Source organism: Hydractinia symbiolongicarpus, chromosome 9, assembly GCF_029227915.1.
Source record: "Hydractinia symbiolongicarpus strain clone_291-10 chromosome 9, HSymV2.1, whole genome shotgun sequence".
Classification (NCBI taxonomy): Eukaryota; Metazoa; Cnidaria; class Hydrozoa; order Anthoathecata; family Hydractiniidae; genus Hydractinia; species Hydractinia symbiolongicarpus.
In genome coordinates this window covers 8,548,806-8,562,561 of record NC_079883.1, presented here as the reverse complement: position 1 = coordinate 8,562,561, position 13,756 = coordinate 8,548,806, and the positions used below count along the sequence as shown (strand labels likewise).

At 40.2% G+C, this 13,756-nt stretch overlaps 8 non-coding genes across 8 annotated transcripts; 6 read left to right on the top strand and 2 right to left on the bottom strand.

Annotated features, from left to right (window-relative positions):
- Positions 1-3,434: 3,434 nt before the first annotated feature.
- On the top strand, positions 3,435-3,507 carry Trnar-acg (transfer RNA arginine (anticodon ACG)). Its single transcript has one exon. It is a non-coding gene; the product is annotated as a tRNA-Arg (tRNA).
- Positions 3,508-3,829: 322 nt separating this feature from the next.
- LOC130660777 (U2 spliceosomal RNA) lies at positions 3,830-4,021 on the top strand. The gene has a single exon (XR_008987974.1). It is a non-coding gene; the product is annotated as a U2 spliceosomal RNA (small nuclear RNA).
- Positions 4,022-4,206: 185 nt separating this feature from the next.
- On the top strand, positions 4,207-4,371 carry LOC130659725 (U1 spliceosomal RNA). Its single transcript, XR_008986929.1, has one exon. It is a non-coding gene; the product is annotated as a U1 spliceosomal RNA (small nuclear RNA).
- A 328-nt stretch (positions 4,372-4,699) lies between these two features.
- Positions 4,700-4,818, bottom strand: LOC130660717 (5S ribosomal RNA). The gene has a single exon (XR_008987915.1). It is a non-coding gene; the product is annotated as a 5S ribosomal RNA (ribosomal RNA).
- Positions 4,819-9,285: 4,467 nt separating this feature from the next.
- Positions 9,286-9,358, top strand: Trnar-acg (transfer RNA arginine (anticodon ACG)). Its single transcript has one exon. It is a non-coding gene; the product is annotated as a tRNA-Arg (tRNA).
- A 322-nt stretch (positions 9,359-9,680) lies between these two features.
- Positions 9,681-9,872, top strand: LOC130660776 (U2 spliceosomal RNA). Its single transcript, XR_008987973.1, has one exon. It is a non-coding gene; the product is annotated as a U2 spliceosomal RNA (small nuclear RNA).
- A 185-nt stretch (positions 9,873-10,057) lies between these two features.
- On the top strand, positions 10,058-10,222 carry LOC130659724 (U1 spliceosomal RNA). Its single transcript, XR_008986928.1, has one exon. It is a non-coding gene; the product is annotated as a U1 spliceosomal RNA (small nuclear RNA).
- Positions 10,223-10,550: 328 nt separating this feature from the next.
- On the bottom strand, positions 10,551-10,669 carry LOC130660705 (5S ribosomal RNA). The gene has a single exon (XR_008987903.1). It is a non-coding gene; the product is annotated as a 5S ribosomal RNA (ribosomal RNA).
- Between the last annotated feature and the right edge of the window lie 3,087 nt (positions 10,670-13,756).

The following is a 13,756-nucleotide window of genomic DNA, read 5'->3' as shown; positions in this document are numbered from 1 at the left end:
CACCCAGATGTCGGAGTTTCAAGCAAAGCTATGAGCATCATGAACTCATTTGTCAACGACATCTTTGAGCGCATTGCTTCCGAAGCTTCGCGTTTGGCTCTTCAAAACAAAAAGTCGACCATCTCTTCTCGTGAAATTCAAACCGCAGTACGTCTTCTCTTGCCTGGAGAACTTGCAAAACACGCAGTCAGTGAAGGAACAAAAGCCGTCACAAAATACACAAGCAGCAAGTAAACCAACGTCTACCAAACACAAACGGTCTTTTTTAAGACCACACATCTTTAAAAAAACATTTACTTGGCGTCACTACAAGTTAACCGAAGTTAATAAAACTTCTAAATAATGTGCTTAAGAACACTAGCCTACATTTAAAATACTTCCCCATGTGTGTGTGGATTAGCTTCACTTTTCATACGTATTATTAGCTGTACTTGCAGAAAAGACAAGTACATTGATCCATGTTATTGCTTACATTTAACTTAACCCAGCTTTTCACGGAAACACTCCCAGGCAAATTAACCCTACAAAGTATTTCTAAATTTTTTTTGTGTCATATATGACATAGTATCGTATAGCAATAAATGTAACTGTGACAAGACTTTACACATTGTGTAATTTGGAAGCGTGCACAAAGTAATGTTTTAAAAGATTTGTGGCTATAAAAATAGCCGTTTTTGTTGAGCAATGACAACGCTTAACCTCCGAATCCGTAAAGAGTTCTTCCTTGACGTTTTAAGGCATAAACAACATCCATAGCGGTAACGGTCTTGCGTTTAGCGTGCTCTGTGTAGGTTACAGCATCACGAATAACATTCTCTAAGAAAACCTTCAGTACACCTCTGGTTTCCTCATAGATAAGGCCAGAGATACGTTTGACACCACCTCGTCGAGCAAGACGCCGAATAGCAGGTTTTGTGATTCCCTGAATGTTATCACGAAGAATTTTTCGGTGACGTTTAGCACCTCCTTTTCCCAATCCTTTACCTCCTTTTCCGCGTCCAGACATATTGATATAGTTGCGTACAGAACGAGTACAAAAACAACGTTTGAGTTAACAGAATTCAGACAGCTTTAAAAAGAGGCCATAAAATTACCTACTGCTCGTGGAAACACCCTAATTAACCAATAGAGTTGCGTCATTACAAAATGTTCCGAACATTTTGTACATTTTTTTAAGTAAAACTGTAGTTTTTTTAAAAATTCGTGGTCTTAATGTTTCAGTAAGGCAATAAATTTGGCATCGTTGGAATTCGCCAAACCTTCTGCTACTTACTAAAAAAAAAAAAGTCAAAAGCTTTTGTGTATCAGAAGATACAGCCGTTTTCCCGTAGCCAAAAAACACAGATTTTATAAAAATGTTAAAGTAATGAGCGTAATGTCATTATGCAGCCAATCAGAAATTACTTTCTTAGCACCAATCAAATGGTTTGTTTTGAACCTTAGCTGTCAATCAATATGAGAAATAAAACTTTGGCGCGATAGTGCATTTTAGACCGTCTTGTGTATCCGTACTACATCGACTTCTTAAAATATGGCTCGTACAAAGCAAACTGCACGTAAATCTACTGGAGGAAAGGCTCCACGAAAACAACTCGCCACTAAAGCTGCGAGGAAAAGCGCACCAGCTACTGGAGGAGTGAAAAAACCACATCGTTACAGACCTGGTACAGTTGCTCTCAGAGAAATCAGAAGATACCAGAAGTCAACCGAGCTCTTGATCCGCAAGTTGCCTTTCCAGCGTCTTGTGCGAGAAATTGCTCAGGACTTCAAAACAGATCTGCGATTCCAGAGCACAGCCGTTATGGCTCTGCAAGAGGCTTCTGAAGCGTACCTTGTTGGCTTGTTCGAGGATACTAACTTGTGTGCCATTCACGCAAAACGAGTTACAATCATGCCTAAAGACATCCAGTTGGCAAGAAGAATTCGTGGGGAACGTGCCTAAGCATCTTACCAAACAAAAAACGGCTATTTTTATAGCCACACATCCATAAAAAATATTACGGCTAGCTTTTTATATCAAACTTTGTCCTGCTTTCTGTTTAAATTTTATGCTACATAAAAATTTTATGCTACATAAAGTTTGACAATGTTAAAAATATGAAGGGCAAGAAAAGTAAAAGCAAGAAAATAAGAAATTTAAAAACGAAAATACTTAAACTTAGGGAATCTAATCTTAAATTTACTCTTTTTTAACTGTTTAAGTGACTTAAACAAGTTTAACTTTGTACCAAGATAATGTTTTTTTGTAAATGTGTGGCTATAAAAATAGCCGTTTGTTAATGTAATAGCCAGATACACACAAATTATTTTTTTGCGGTCTTCTTTGCTGCCTTTTTGGGAGTCTTTTTGACCTTCTTTGCTGCAGGTTTTTTAGCAACAGGCTTCTTTGTGGGTTTCTTAGCTGCTGGTTTCTTAGCCGAGGCTTTCTTTGTGGCAGGCTTCTTTGCTGCTTTCTTTGGCGTGCTCTTCTTTGCTGGCTTCTTTTTTGGTGTACTTTTCTTTGCAGTAGGCTTCTTTGCCGTTGGCTTTTTTGCTGCGGCCTTTTTCTTAGGTTTTTCTTTTTTTACCTGACCTAGCTTGAATGATCCAGAAGCACCAGTGCCTTTAGTTTGAATCAAATCGCCTGATGTTACTCCTCGTTTAAGAGCCATTTTCAGATGATGATCTGAGTTTTCAGCAACTTTGTAATTTGCATGAATATATTTTGTAATAGCTTGGCGAGATGAACCACCGCGTTCCTTTAGGGTAGCGATAGCAGCCTTGATCATGTCCACATATTTAGGGTGATCAGCTGTCTTCTTTGCAGCAGGTTTCTTCTTGGGTGCGATTTTCTTTGGAGAAGCTGCTTCACTCATTTTTAATGTTTTCTTACAACAATCCAACGATAAACGATGCTTGTTATCACAGTAGAAGTATACTAAACATTACCGTGTAAATGAGATATAATTTAAGACGGTGCGAAGTATGCGGACGTAAAAGTACCACTCCCGGGAATTGATTTGGCGCGAAAACAGAAATGTGTGTTTCTGTACATCGTATAATGTCCGTTTTGGGTGCCGCGACTATGCGAAAGCATGTTAATTTTTATTTGTAGTACGACGCAATAGTCTGCAAGAGAAGCTGCTGGAGTTTGAGGTCTTCAGCATTACATCTAGTCTGTTAATTTGGGCTTCTTCCGCGCTCGTGTTAGGATTTTCATAAAGCGTTCTTTGGTTTGCGTTGCGTATGTCGGCCTACATCATCGACACGGCCTGTTTCCGGCTATTAGGAGCAATTCATATATTGGGCACTGCGTTTCGACTTTTTTATTAGACCACAGTAAAAAAATTCACTCACAGAAGTCCCTTTCTTTCATGGCTACAAACACGAAGAATTCTGTCGTAAGTAAAACGAATGCGCAAGCCAAAATGACGATGGGGCGAAGTCATAAGCATGGCCCTGTGGCCCAATGGATAAGGCATCTGACTACGAATCAGGGGATTCCAGGTTCGACTCCTGGCAGGGTCGCACTGTCGCATTTCGGCTGCATGGTCTACTGTGTAACGCGCGCGCACGTTCTGGCGTAATGCGTTGATAAACGGAATGTACGCAGACATATTGGAAAGTAATATCACGCACTTAGTATCGTCGCCTTTGTTAGCATTCATGTAAGTTACCATCCACTCGCTACAGTCGCTCTCCATCCTACGGCTAAATCAACAGCCGTGATTTTTACTATGTCGCCGTCCATCCGTACGCGGTGACAGTTGTAAGCTTTACAGTAACGTGACATGCTCCACAAGCAGTTACGGTGTGTGGACGATGCCTATCATGGCAACGCTTGTTCTTTATCGCTTCTCGGCCTAATGGCTAAGATCAAGTGTAGTATCTGTTCTTATCAGTTTAATATCTGGTAGGCCATTCTCTGAATGGTCAGTATATTAATCTGATTTTTGGCCTTGGGTCATGGAGGTGGATTCATTCACGCCGTGACCACGGGTTGCCTTGGTGTTGCACTATTACCGATGGCGGCCCACATAAGCAATAAAAGAATAATAGCAGTCCTCTTTCCGACGGCACTCTGCATAGTCTACGGCGGGAACAAAACGCGTACACTGGGGGAGAATACAGCCTATGCCCCGCGACACGGCAGTTTATAACACACTCAAGCCACAAGCATTAACAAACTTTGAAGGGTACCCTCATGCTACGGTGCAGTTCCAACTCATACTTACCTGACGGGGAAGTAAAGACTGATCAATGAGGGTTTTCTTCCAGAGTGAGGCTCTTGCATTGCACTACGCTTGGGCTGACCTCTGCGATTACTGCAAACGTCAGTAACTCGACCGTACAATTTCTGGTAGTGGGGGCCTGCGTCCGCGCTCGCCCCCTCCTTAAGTCAAAATGAATGAGCTTAGAAAAGTTGCGCGGCCAAATGTCGGTGGTGACTTAAACGCTAAGGTAAAACCTCGCTTGGCTGTTACGAAACGTGATTGCGATATAAGTCCTCGGAAGGCGGCGGAATTTTATTTTATTTGCCATTCCGTCAGGGTTATTGGATGATCGGCAATAGATCGAGTTTGTATGCATTTGAAAGCTCTTTTTTCTCGTACTATCACCTGAAAATGTCGTAGGAAAATGTCATAGGAAACACTTTCAACAACCGCCACGTTCCTTAATTGTTATAACAAGAAATATATCACAGCAAATGAAAATGAAAAGCCTACGACACCGGGAGTTCCCAGGCGGTCCCCCATCCAAGTACTATCCCGGCCCGACGATGCTTAACTTCCGTGATCAGACGAGAACGGGTGTGTTCATCGTGGTATGGCCGTAGACATTAGTAGGTGCAAATACGTGCAATTTATTTTGACGTTGTGATCAAATTTTTTTATTTAATTTCTTTGAGTTACTTAGGACAAGGCGTATGCATGGATTATCTATTAGACTTTAAGGTTATAGTTTTGTGAAAAAAACAATGTTTTTTTAAAGATGTGTGGCTATAAAAATAGCCGTTGTTTTCTGAGTGTAGCGGTTTACTTCTTCTGTCCTTTGTCGTTCTTCTTTGGGAGTAAGACAGCTTGAATGTTTGGCAAAACACCACCAGCTGCAATGGTTACACCGCTCAAAAGTTTGTTTAATTCTTCATCATTACGAACAGCCAATTGTAAATGTCTTGGAATAATCCTAGCTTTTTTGTTGTCTCTTGCTGCGTTACCAGCCAACTCCAATATCTCAGCAGATAAATATTCCAAGACGGCTGCTAAGTAAACTGGTGCTCCAGATCCAATTCGGTTAGCATAGTGCCCTCTACGAAGGAATCTATGCACTCTACCGACTGGAAATTGAAGTCCAGCTCTTGAGGATCTTGTCTTGGCTTTAGCCTTAGCTTTTCCACCTTTTCCACGTCCAGACATAACTGCGATTTGATTTGTAAGTTAATACAAAAACGTACGAATATTTAACGTAAGTGTTAACGAAATAAACTTTACTCGTTTTTTCATCATAAAAATAGGATCGAAATCATGTTTTTTTAACCAATCATAATTAAGTATTAAACAAAAGATTTTTTTTTTAACCAATTAAATTGCGTATCGGCGTTTTCGGATCGAATTCGATCCGATTTTTTTACTTATAAACAAAAAGTTTTGACTTGCAGTTTAATGCTTATTTACAAGTTAAGTAGCAAAAATTTTTAACCATGTCTGACGCAGCAGCTAAAGGAGGAAAACAGGCACCTAAAGTAGCCAAGAAAGGTGAAAAAAGAGCCGGCAAAAAAGGAGGAAAGATTGGTGGAACTGGTGAAAAGAAACGCAAGAGAAAGAGAAAGGAAAGTTATGCTATTTACATCTACAATGTTTTGAAACAAGTTCACCCAGATGTCGGAGTTTCAAGCAAAGCTATGAGCATCATGAACTCATTTGTCAACGACATCTTTGAGCGCATTGCTTCCGAAGCTTCGCGTTTGGCTCTTCAAAACAAAAAGTCGACCATCTCTTCTCGTGAAATTCAAACCGCAGTACGTCTTCTCTTGCCTGGAGAACTTGCAAAACACGCAGTCAGTGAAGGAACAAAAGCCGTCACAAAATACACAAGCAGCAAGTAAACCAACGTCTACCAAACACAAACGGTCTTTTTTAAGACCACACATCTTTAAAAAAACATTTACTTGGCGTCACTACAAGTTAACCGAAGTTAATAAAACTTCTAAATAATGTGCTTAAGAACACTAGCCTACATTTAAAATACTTCCCCATGTGTGTGTGGATTAGCTTCACTTTTCATACGTATTATTAGCTGTACTTGCAGAAAAGACAAGTACATTGATCCATGTTATTGCTTACATTTAACTTAACCCAGCTTTTCACGGAAACACTCCCAGGCAAATTAACCCTACAAAGTATTTCTAAATTTTTTTTGTGTCATATATGACATAGTATCGTATAGCAATAAATGTAACTGTGACAAGACTTTACACATTGTGTAATTTGGAAGCGTGCACAAAGTAATGTTTTAAAAGATTTGTGGCTATAAAAATAGCCGTTTTTGTTGAGCAATGACAACGCTTAACCTCCGAATCCGTAAAGAGTTCTTCCTTGACGTTTTAAGGCATAAACAACATCCATAGCGGTAACGGTCTTGCGTTTAGCGTGCTCTGTGTAGGTTACAGCATCACGAATAACATTCTCTAAGAAAACCTTCAGTACACCTCTGGTTTCCTCATAGATAAGGCCAGAGATACGTTTGACACCACCTCGTCGAGCAAGACGCCGAATAGCAGGTTTTGTGATTCCCTGAATGTTATCACGAAGAATTTTTCGGTGACGTTTAGCACCTCCTTTTCCCAATCCTTTACCTCCTTTTCCGCGTCCAGACATATTGATATAGTTGCGTACAGAACGAGTACAAAAACAACGTTTGAGTTAACAGAATTCAGACAGCTTTAAAAAGAGGCCATAAAATTACCTACTGCTCGTGGAAACACCCTAATTAACCAATAGAGTTGCGTCATTACAAAATGTTCCGAACATTTTGTACATTTTTTTAAGTAAAACTGTAGTTTTTTTAAAAATTCGTGGTCTTAATGTTTCAGTAAGGCAATAAATTTGGCATCGTTGGAATTCGCCAAACCTTCTGCTACTTACTAAAAAAAAAAAAGTCAAAAGCTTTTGTGTATCAGAAGATACAGCCGTTTTCCCGTAGCCAAAAAACACAGATTTTATAAAAATGTTAAAGTAATGAGCGTAATGTCATTATGCAGCCAATCAGAAATTACTTTCTTAGCACCAATCAAATGGTTTGTTTTGAACCTTAGCTGTCAATCAATATGAGAAATAAAACTTTGGCGCGATAGTGCATTTTAGACCGTCTTGTGTATCCGTACTACATCGACTTCTTAAAATATGGCTCGTACAAAGCAAACTGCACGTAAATCTACTGGAGGAAAGGCTCCACGAAAACAACTCGCCACTAAAGCTGCGAGGAAAAGCGCACCAGCTACTGGAGGAGTGAAAAAACCACATCGTTACAGACCTGGTACAGTTGCTCTCAGAGAAATCAGAAGATACCAGAAGTCAACCGAGCTCTTGATCCGCAAGTTGCCTTTCCAGCGTCTTGTGCGAGAAATTGCTCAGGACTTCAAAACAGATCTGCGATTCCAGAGCACAGCCGTTATGGCTCTGCAAGAGGCTTCTGAAGCGTACCTTGTTGGCTTGTTCGAGGATACTAACTTGTGTGCCATTCACGCAAAACGAGTTACAATCATGCCTAAAGACATCCAGTTGGCAAGAAGAATTCGTGGGGAACGTGCCTAAGCATCTTACCAAACAAAAAACGGCTATTTTTATAGCCACACATCCATAAAAAATATTACGGCTAGCTTTTTATATCAAACTTTGTCCTGCTTTCTGTTTAAATTTTATGCTACATAAAAATTTTATGCTACATAAAGTTTGACAATGTTAAAAATATGAAGGGCAAGAAAAGTAAAAGCAAGAAAATAAGAAATTTAAAAACGAAAATACTTAAACTTAGGGAATCTAATCTTAAATTTACTCTTTTTTAACTGTTTAAGTGACTTAAACAAGTTTAACTTTGTACCAAGATAATGTTTTTTTGTAAATGTGTGGCTATAAAAATAGCCGTTTGTTAATGTAATAGCCAGATACACACAAATTATTTTTTTGCGGTCTTCTTTGCTGCCTTTTTGGGAGTCTTTTTGACCTTCTTTGCTGCAGGTTTTTTAGCAACAGGCTTCTTTGTGGGTTTCTTAGCTGCTGGTTTCTTAGCCGAGGCTTTCTTTGTGGCAGGCTTCTTTGCTGCTTTCTTTGGCGTGCTCTTCTTTGCTGGCTTCTTTTTTGGTGTACTTTTCTTTGCAGTAGGCTTCTTTGCCGTTGGCTTTTTTGCTGCGGCCTTTTTCTTAGGTTTTTCTTTTTTTACCTGACCTAGCTTGAATGATCCAGAAGCACCAGTGCCTTTAGTTTGAATCAAATCGCCTGATGTTACTCCTCGTTTAAGAGCCATTTTCAGATGATGATCTGAGTTTTCAGCAACTTTGTAATTTGCATGAATATATTTTGTAATAGCTTGGCGAGATGAACCACCGCGTTCCTTTAGGGTAGCGATAGCAGCCTTGATCATGTCCACATATTTAGGGTGATCAGCTGTCTTCTTTGCAGCAGGTTTCTTCTTGGGTGCGATTTTCTTTGGAGAAGCTGCTTCACTCATTTTTAATGTTTTCTTACAACAATCCAACGATAAACGATGCTTGTTATCACAGTAGAAGTATACTAAACATTACCGTGTAAATGAGATATAATTTAAGACGGTGCGAAGTATGCGGACGTAAAAGTACCACTCCCGGGAATTGATTTGGCGCGAAAACAGAAATGTGTGTTTCTGTACATCGTATAATGTCCGTTTTGGGTGCCGCGACTATGCGAAAGCATGTTAATTTTTATTTGTAGTACGACGCAATAGTCTGCAAGAGAAGCTGCTGGAGTTTGAGGTCTTCAGCATTACATCTAGTCTGTTAATTTGGGCTTCTTCCGCGCTCGTGTTAGGATTTTCATAAAGCGTTCTTTGGTTTGCGTTGCGTATGTCGGCCTACATCATCGACACGGCCTGTTTCCGGCTATTAGGAGCAATTCATATATTGGGCACTGCGTTTCGACTTTTTTATTAGACCACAGTAAAAAAATTCACTCACAGAAGTCCCTTTCTTTCATGGCTACAAACACGAAGAATTCTGTCGTAAGTAAAACGAATGCGCAAGCCAAAATGACGATGGGGCGAAGTCATAAGCATGGCCCTGTGGCCCAATGGATAAGGCATCTGACTACGAATCAGGGGATTCCAGGTTCGACTCCTGGCAGGGTCGCACTGTCGCATTTCGGCTGCATGGTCTACTGTGTAACGCGCGCGCACGTTCTGGCGTAATGCGTTGATAAACGGAATGTACGCAGACATATTGGAAAGTAATATCACGCACTTAGTATCGTCGCCTTTGTTAGCATTCATGTAAGTTACCATCCACTCGCTACAGTCGCTCTCCATCCTACGGCTAAATCAACAGCCGTGATTTTTACTATGTCGCCGTCCATCCGTACGCGGTGACAGTTGTAAGCTTTACAGTAACGTGACATGCTCCACAAGCAGTTACGGTGTGTGGACGATGCCTATCATGGCAACGCTTGTTCTTTATCGCTTCTCGGCCTAATGGCTAAGATCAAGTGTAGTATCTGTTCTTATCAGTTTAATATCTGGTAGGCCATTCTCTGAATGGTCAGTATATTAATCTGATTTTTGGCCTTGGGTCATGGAGGTGGATTCATTCACGCCGTGACCACGGGTTGCCTTGGTGTTGCACTATTACCGATGGCGGCCCACATAAGCAATAAAAGAATAATAGCAGTCCTCTTTCCGACGGCACTCTGCATAGTCTACGGCGGGAACAAAACGCGTACACTGGGGGAGAATACAGCCTATGCCCCGCGACACGGCAGTTTATAACACACTCAAGCCACAAGCATTAACAAACTTTGAAGGGTACCCTCATGCTACGGTGCAGTTCCAACTCATACTTACCTGACGGGGAAGTAAAGACTGATCAATGAGGGTTTTCTTCCAGAGTGAGGCTCTTGCATTGCACTACGCTTGGGCTGACCTCTGCGATTACTGCAAACGTCAGTAACTCGACCGTACAATTTCTGGTAGTGGGGGCCTGCGTCCGCGCTCGCCCCCTCCTTAAGTCAAAATGAATGAGCTTAGAAAAGTTGCGCGGCCAAATGTCGGTGGTGACTTAAACGCTAAGGTAAAACCTCGCTTGGCTGTTACGAAACGTGATTGCGATATAAGTCCTCGGAAGGCGGCGGAATTTTATTTTATTTGCCATTCCGTCAGGGTTATTGGATGATCGGCAATAGATCGAGTTTGTATGCATTTGAAAGCTCTTTTTTCTCGTACTATCACCTGAAAATGTCGTAGGAAAATGTCATAGGAAACACTTTCAACAACCGCCACGTTCCTTAATTGTTATAACAAGAAATATATCACAGCAAATGAAAATGAAAAGCCTACGACACCGGGAGTTCCCAGGCGGTCCCCCATCCAAGTACTATCCCGGCCCGACGATGCTTAACTTCCGTGATCAGACGAGAACGGGTGTGTTCATCGTGGTATGGCCGTAGACATTAGTAGGTGCAAATACGTGCAATTTATTTTGACGTTGTGATCAAATTTTTTTATTTAATTTCTTTGAGTTACTTAGGACAAGGCGTATGCATGGATTATCTATTAGACTTTAAGGTTATAGTTTTGTGAAAAAAACAATGTTTTTTTAAAGATGTGTGGCTATAAAAATAGCCGTTGTTTTCTGAGTGTAGCGGTTTACTTCTTCTGTCCTTTGTCGTTCTTCTTTGGGAGTAAGACAGCTTGAATGTTTGGCAAAACACCACCAGCTGCAATGGTTACACCGCTCAAAAGTTTGTTTAATTCTTCATCATTACGAACAGCCAATTGTAAATGTCTTGGAATAATCCTAGCTTTTTTGTTGTCTCTTGCTGCGTTACCAGCCAACTCCAATATCTCAGCAGATAAATATTCCAAGACGGCTGCTAAGTAAACTGGTGCTCCAGATCCAATTCGGTTAGCATAGTGCCCTCTACGAAGGAATCTATGCACTCTACCGACTGGAAATTGAAGTCCAGCTCTTGAGGATCTTGTCTTGGCTTTAGCCTTAGCTTTTCCACCTTTTCCACGTCCAGACATAACTGCGATTTGATTTGTAAGTTAATACAAAAACGTACGAATATTTAACGTAAGTGTTAACGAAATAAACTTTACTCGTTTTTTCATCATAAAAATAGGATCGAAATCATGTTTTTTTAACCAATCATAATTAAGTATTAAACAAAAGATTTTTTTTTTAACCAATTAAATTGCGTATCGGCGTTTTCGGATCGAATTCGATCCGATTTTTTTACTTATAAACAAAAAGTTTTGACTTGCAGTTTAATGCTTATTTACAAGTTAAGTAGCAAAAATTTTTAACCATGTCTGACGCAGCAGCTAAAGGAGGAAAACAGGCACCTAAAGTAGCCAAGAAAGGTGAAAAAAGAGCCGGCAAAAAAGGAGGAAAGATTGGTGGAACTGGTGAAAAGAAACGCAAGAGAAAGAGAAAGGAAAGTTATGCTATTTACATCTACAATGTTTTGAAACAAGTTCACCCAGATGTCGGAGTTTCAAGCAAAGCTATGAGCATCATGAACTCATTTGTCAACGACATCTTTGAGCGCATTGCTTCCGAAGCTTCGCGTTTGGCTCTTCAAAACAAAAAGTCGACCATCTCTTCTCGTGAAATTCAAACCGCAGTACGTCTTCTCTTGCCTGGAGAACTTGCAAAACACGCAGTCAGTGAAGGAACAAAAGCCGTCACAAAATACACAAGCAGCAAGTAAACCAACGTCTACCAAACACAAACGGTCTTTTTTAAGACCACACATCTTTAAAAAAACATTTACTTGGCGTCACTACAAGTTAACCGAAGTTAATAAAACTTCTAAATAATGTGCTTAAGAACACTAGCCTACATTTAAAATACTTCCCCATGTGTGTGTGGATTAGCTTCACTTTTCATACGTATTATTAGCTGTACTTGCAGAAAAGACAAGTACATTGATCCATGTTATTGCTTACATTTAACTTAACCCAGCTTTTCACGGAAACACTCCCAGGCAAATTAACCCTACAAAGTATTTCTAAATTTTTTTTGTGTCATATATGACATAGTATCGTATAGCAATAAATGTAACTGTGACAAGACTTTACACATTGTGTAATTTGGAAGCGTGCACAAAGTAATGTTTTAAAAGATTTGTGGCTATAAAAATAGCCGTTTTTGTTGAGCAATGACAACGCTTAACCTCCGAATCCGTAAAGAGTTCTTCCTTGACGTTTTAAGGCATAAACAACATCCATAGCGGTAACGGTCTTGCGTTTAGCGTGCTCTGTGTAGGTTACAGCATCACGAATAACATTCTCTAAGAAAACCTTCAGTACACCTCTGGTTTCCTCATAGATAAGGCCAGAGATACGTTTGACACCACCTCGTCGAGCAAGACGCCGAATAGCAGGTTTTGTGATTCCCTGAATGTTATCACGAAGAATTTTTCGGTGACGTTTAGCACCTCCTTTTCCCAATCCTTTACCTCCTTTTCCGCGTCCAGACATATTGATATAGTTGCGTACAGAACGAGTACAAAAACAACGTTTGAGTTAACAGAATTCAGACAGCTTTAAAAAGAGGCCATAAAATTACCTACTGCTCGTGGAAACACCCTAATTAACCAATAGAGTTGCGTCATTACAAAATGTTCCGAACATTTTGTACATTTTTTTAAGTAAAACTGTAGTTTTTTTAAAAATTCGTGGTCTTAATGTTTCAGTAAGGCAATAAATTTGGCATCGTTGGAATTCGCCAAACCTTCTGCTACTTACTAAAAAAAAAAAAAGTCAAAAGCTTTTGTGTATCAGAAGATACAGCCGTTTTCCCGTAGCCAAAAAACACAGATTTTATAAAAATGTTAAAGTAATGAGCGTAATGTCATTATGCAGCCAATCAGAAATTACTTTCTTAGCACCAATCAAATGGTTTGTTTTGAACCTTAGCTGTCAATCAATATGAGAAATAAAACTTTGGCGCGATAGTGCATTTTAGACCGTCTTGTGTATCCGTACTACATCGACTTCTTAAAATATGGCTCGTACAAAGCAAACTGCACGTAAATCTACTGGAGGAAAGGCTCCACGAAAACAACTCGCCACTAAAGCTGCGAGGAAAAGCGCACCAGCTACTGGAGGAGTGAAAAAACCACATCGTTACAGACCTGGTACAGTTGCTCTCAGAGAAATCAGAAGATACCAGAAGTCAACCGAGCTCTTGATCCGCAAGTTGCCTTTCCAGCGTCTTGTGCGAGAAATTGCTCAGGACTTCAAAACAGATCTGCGATTCCAGAGCACAGCCGTTATGGCTCTGCAAGAGGCTTCTGAAGCGTACCTTGTTGGCTTGTTCGAGGATACTAACTTGTGTGCCATTCACGCAAAACGAGTTACAATCATGCCTAAAGACATCCAGTTGGCAAGAAGAATTCGTGGGGAACGTGCCTAAGCATCTTACCAAACAAAAAACGGCTATTTTTATAGCCACACATCCATAAAAAATATTACGGCTAGCTTTTTATATCAAACTTTGTCCTGCTTTCTGTTTAAATTTTATGCT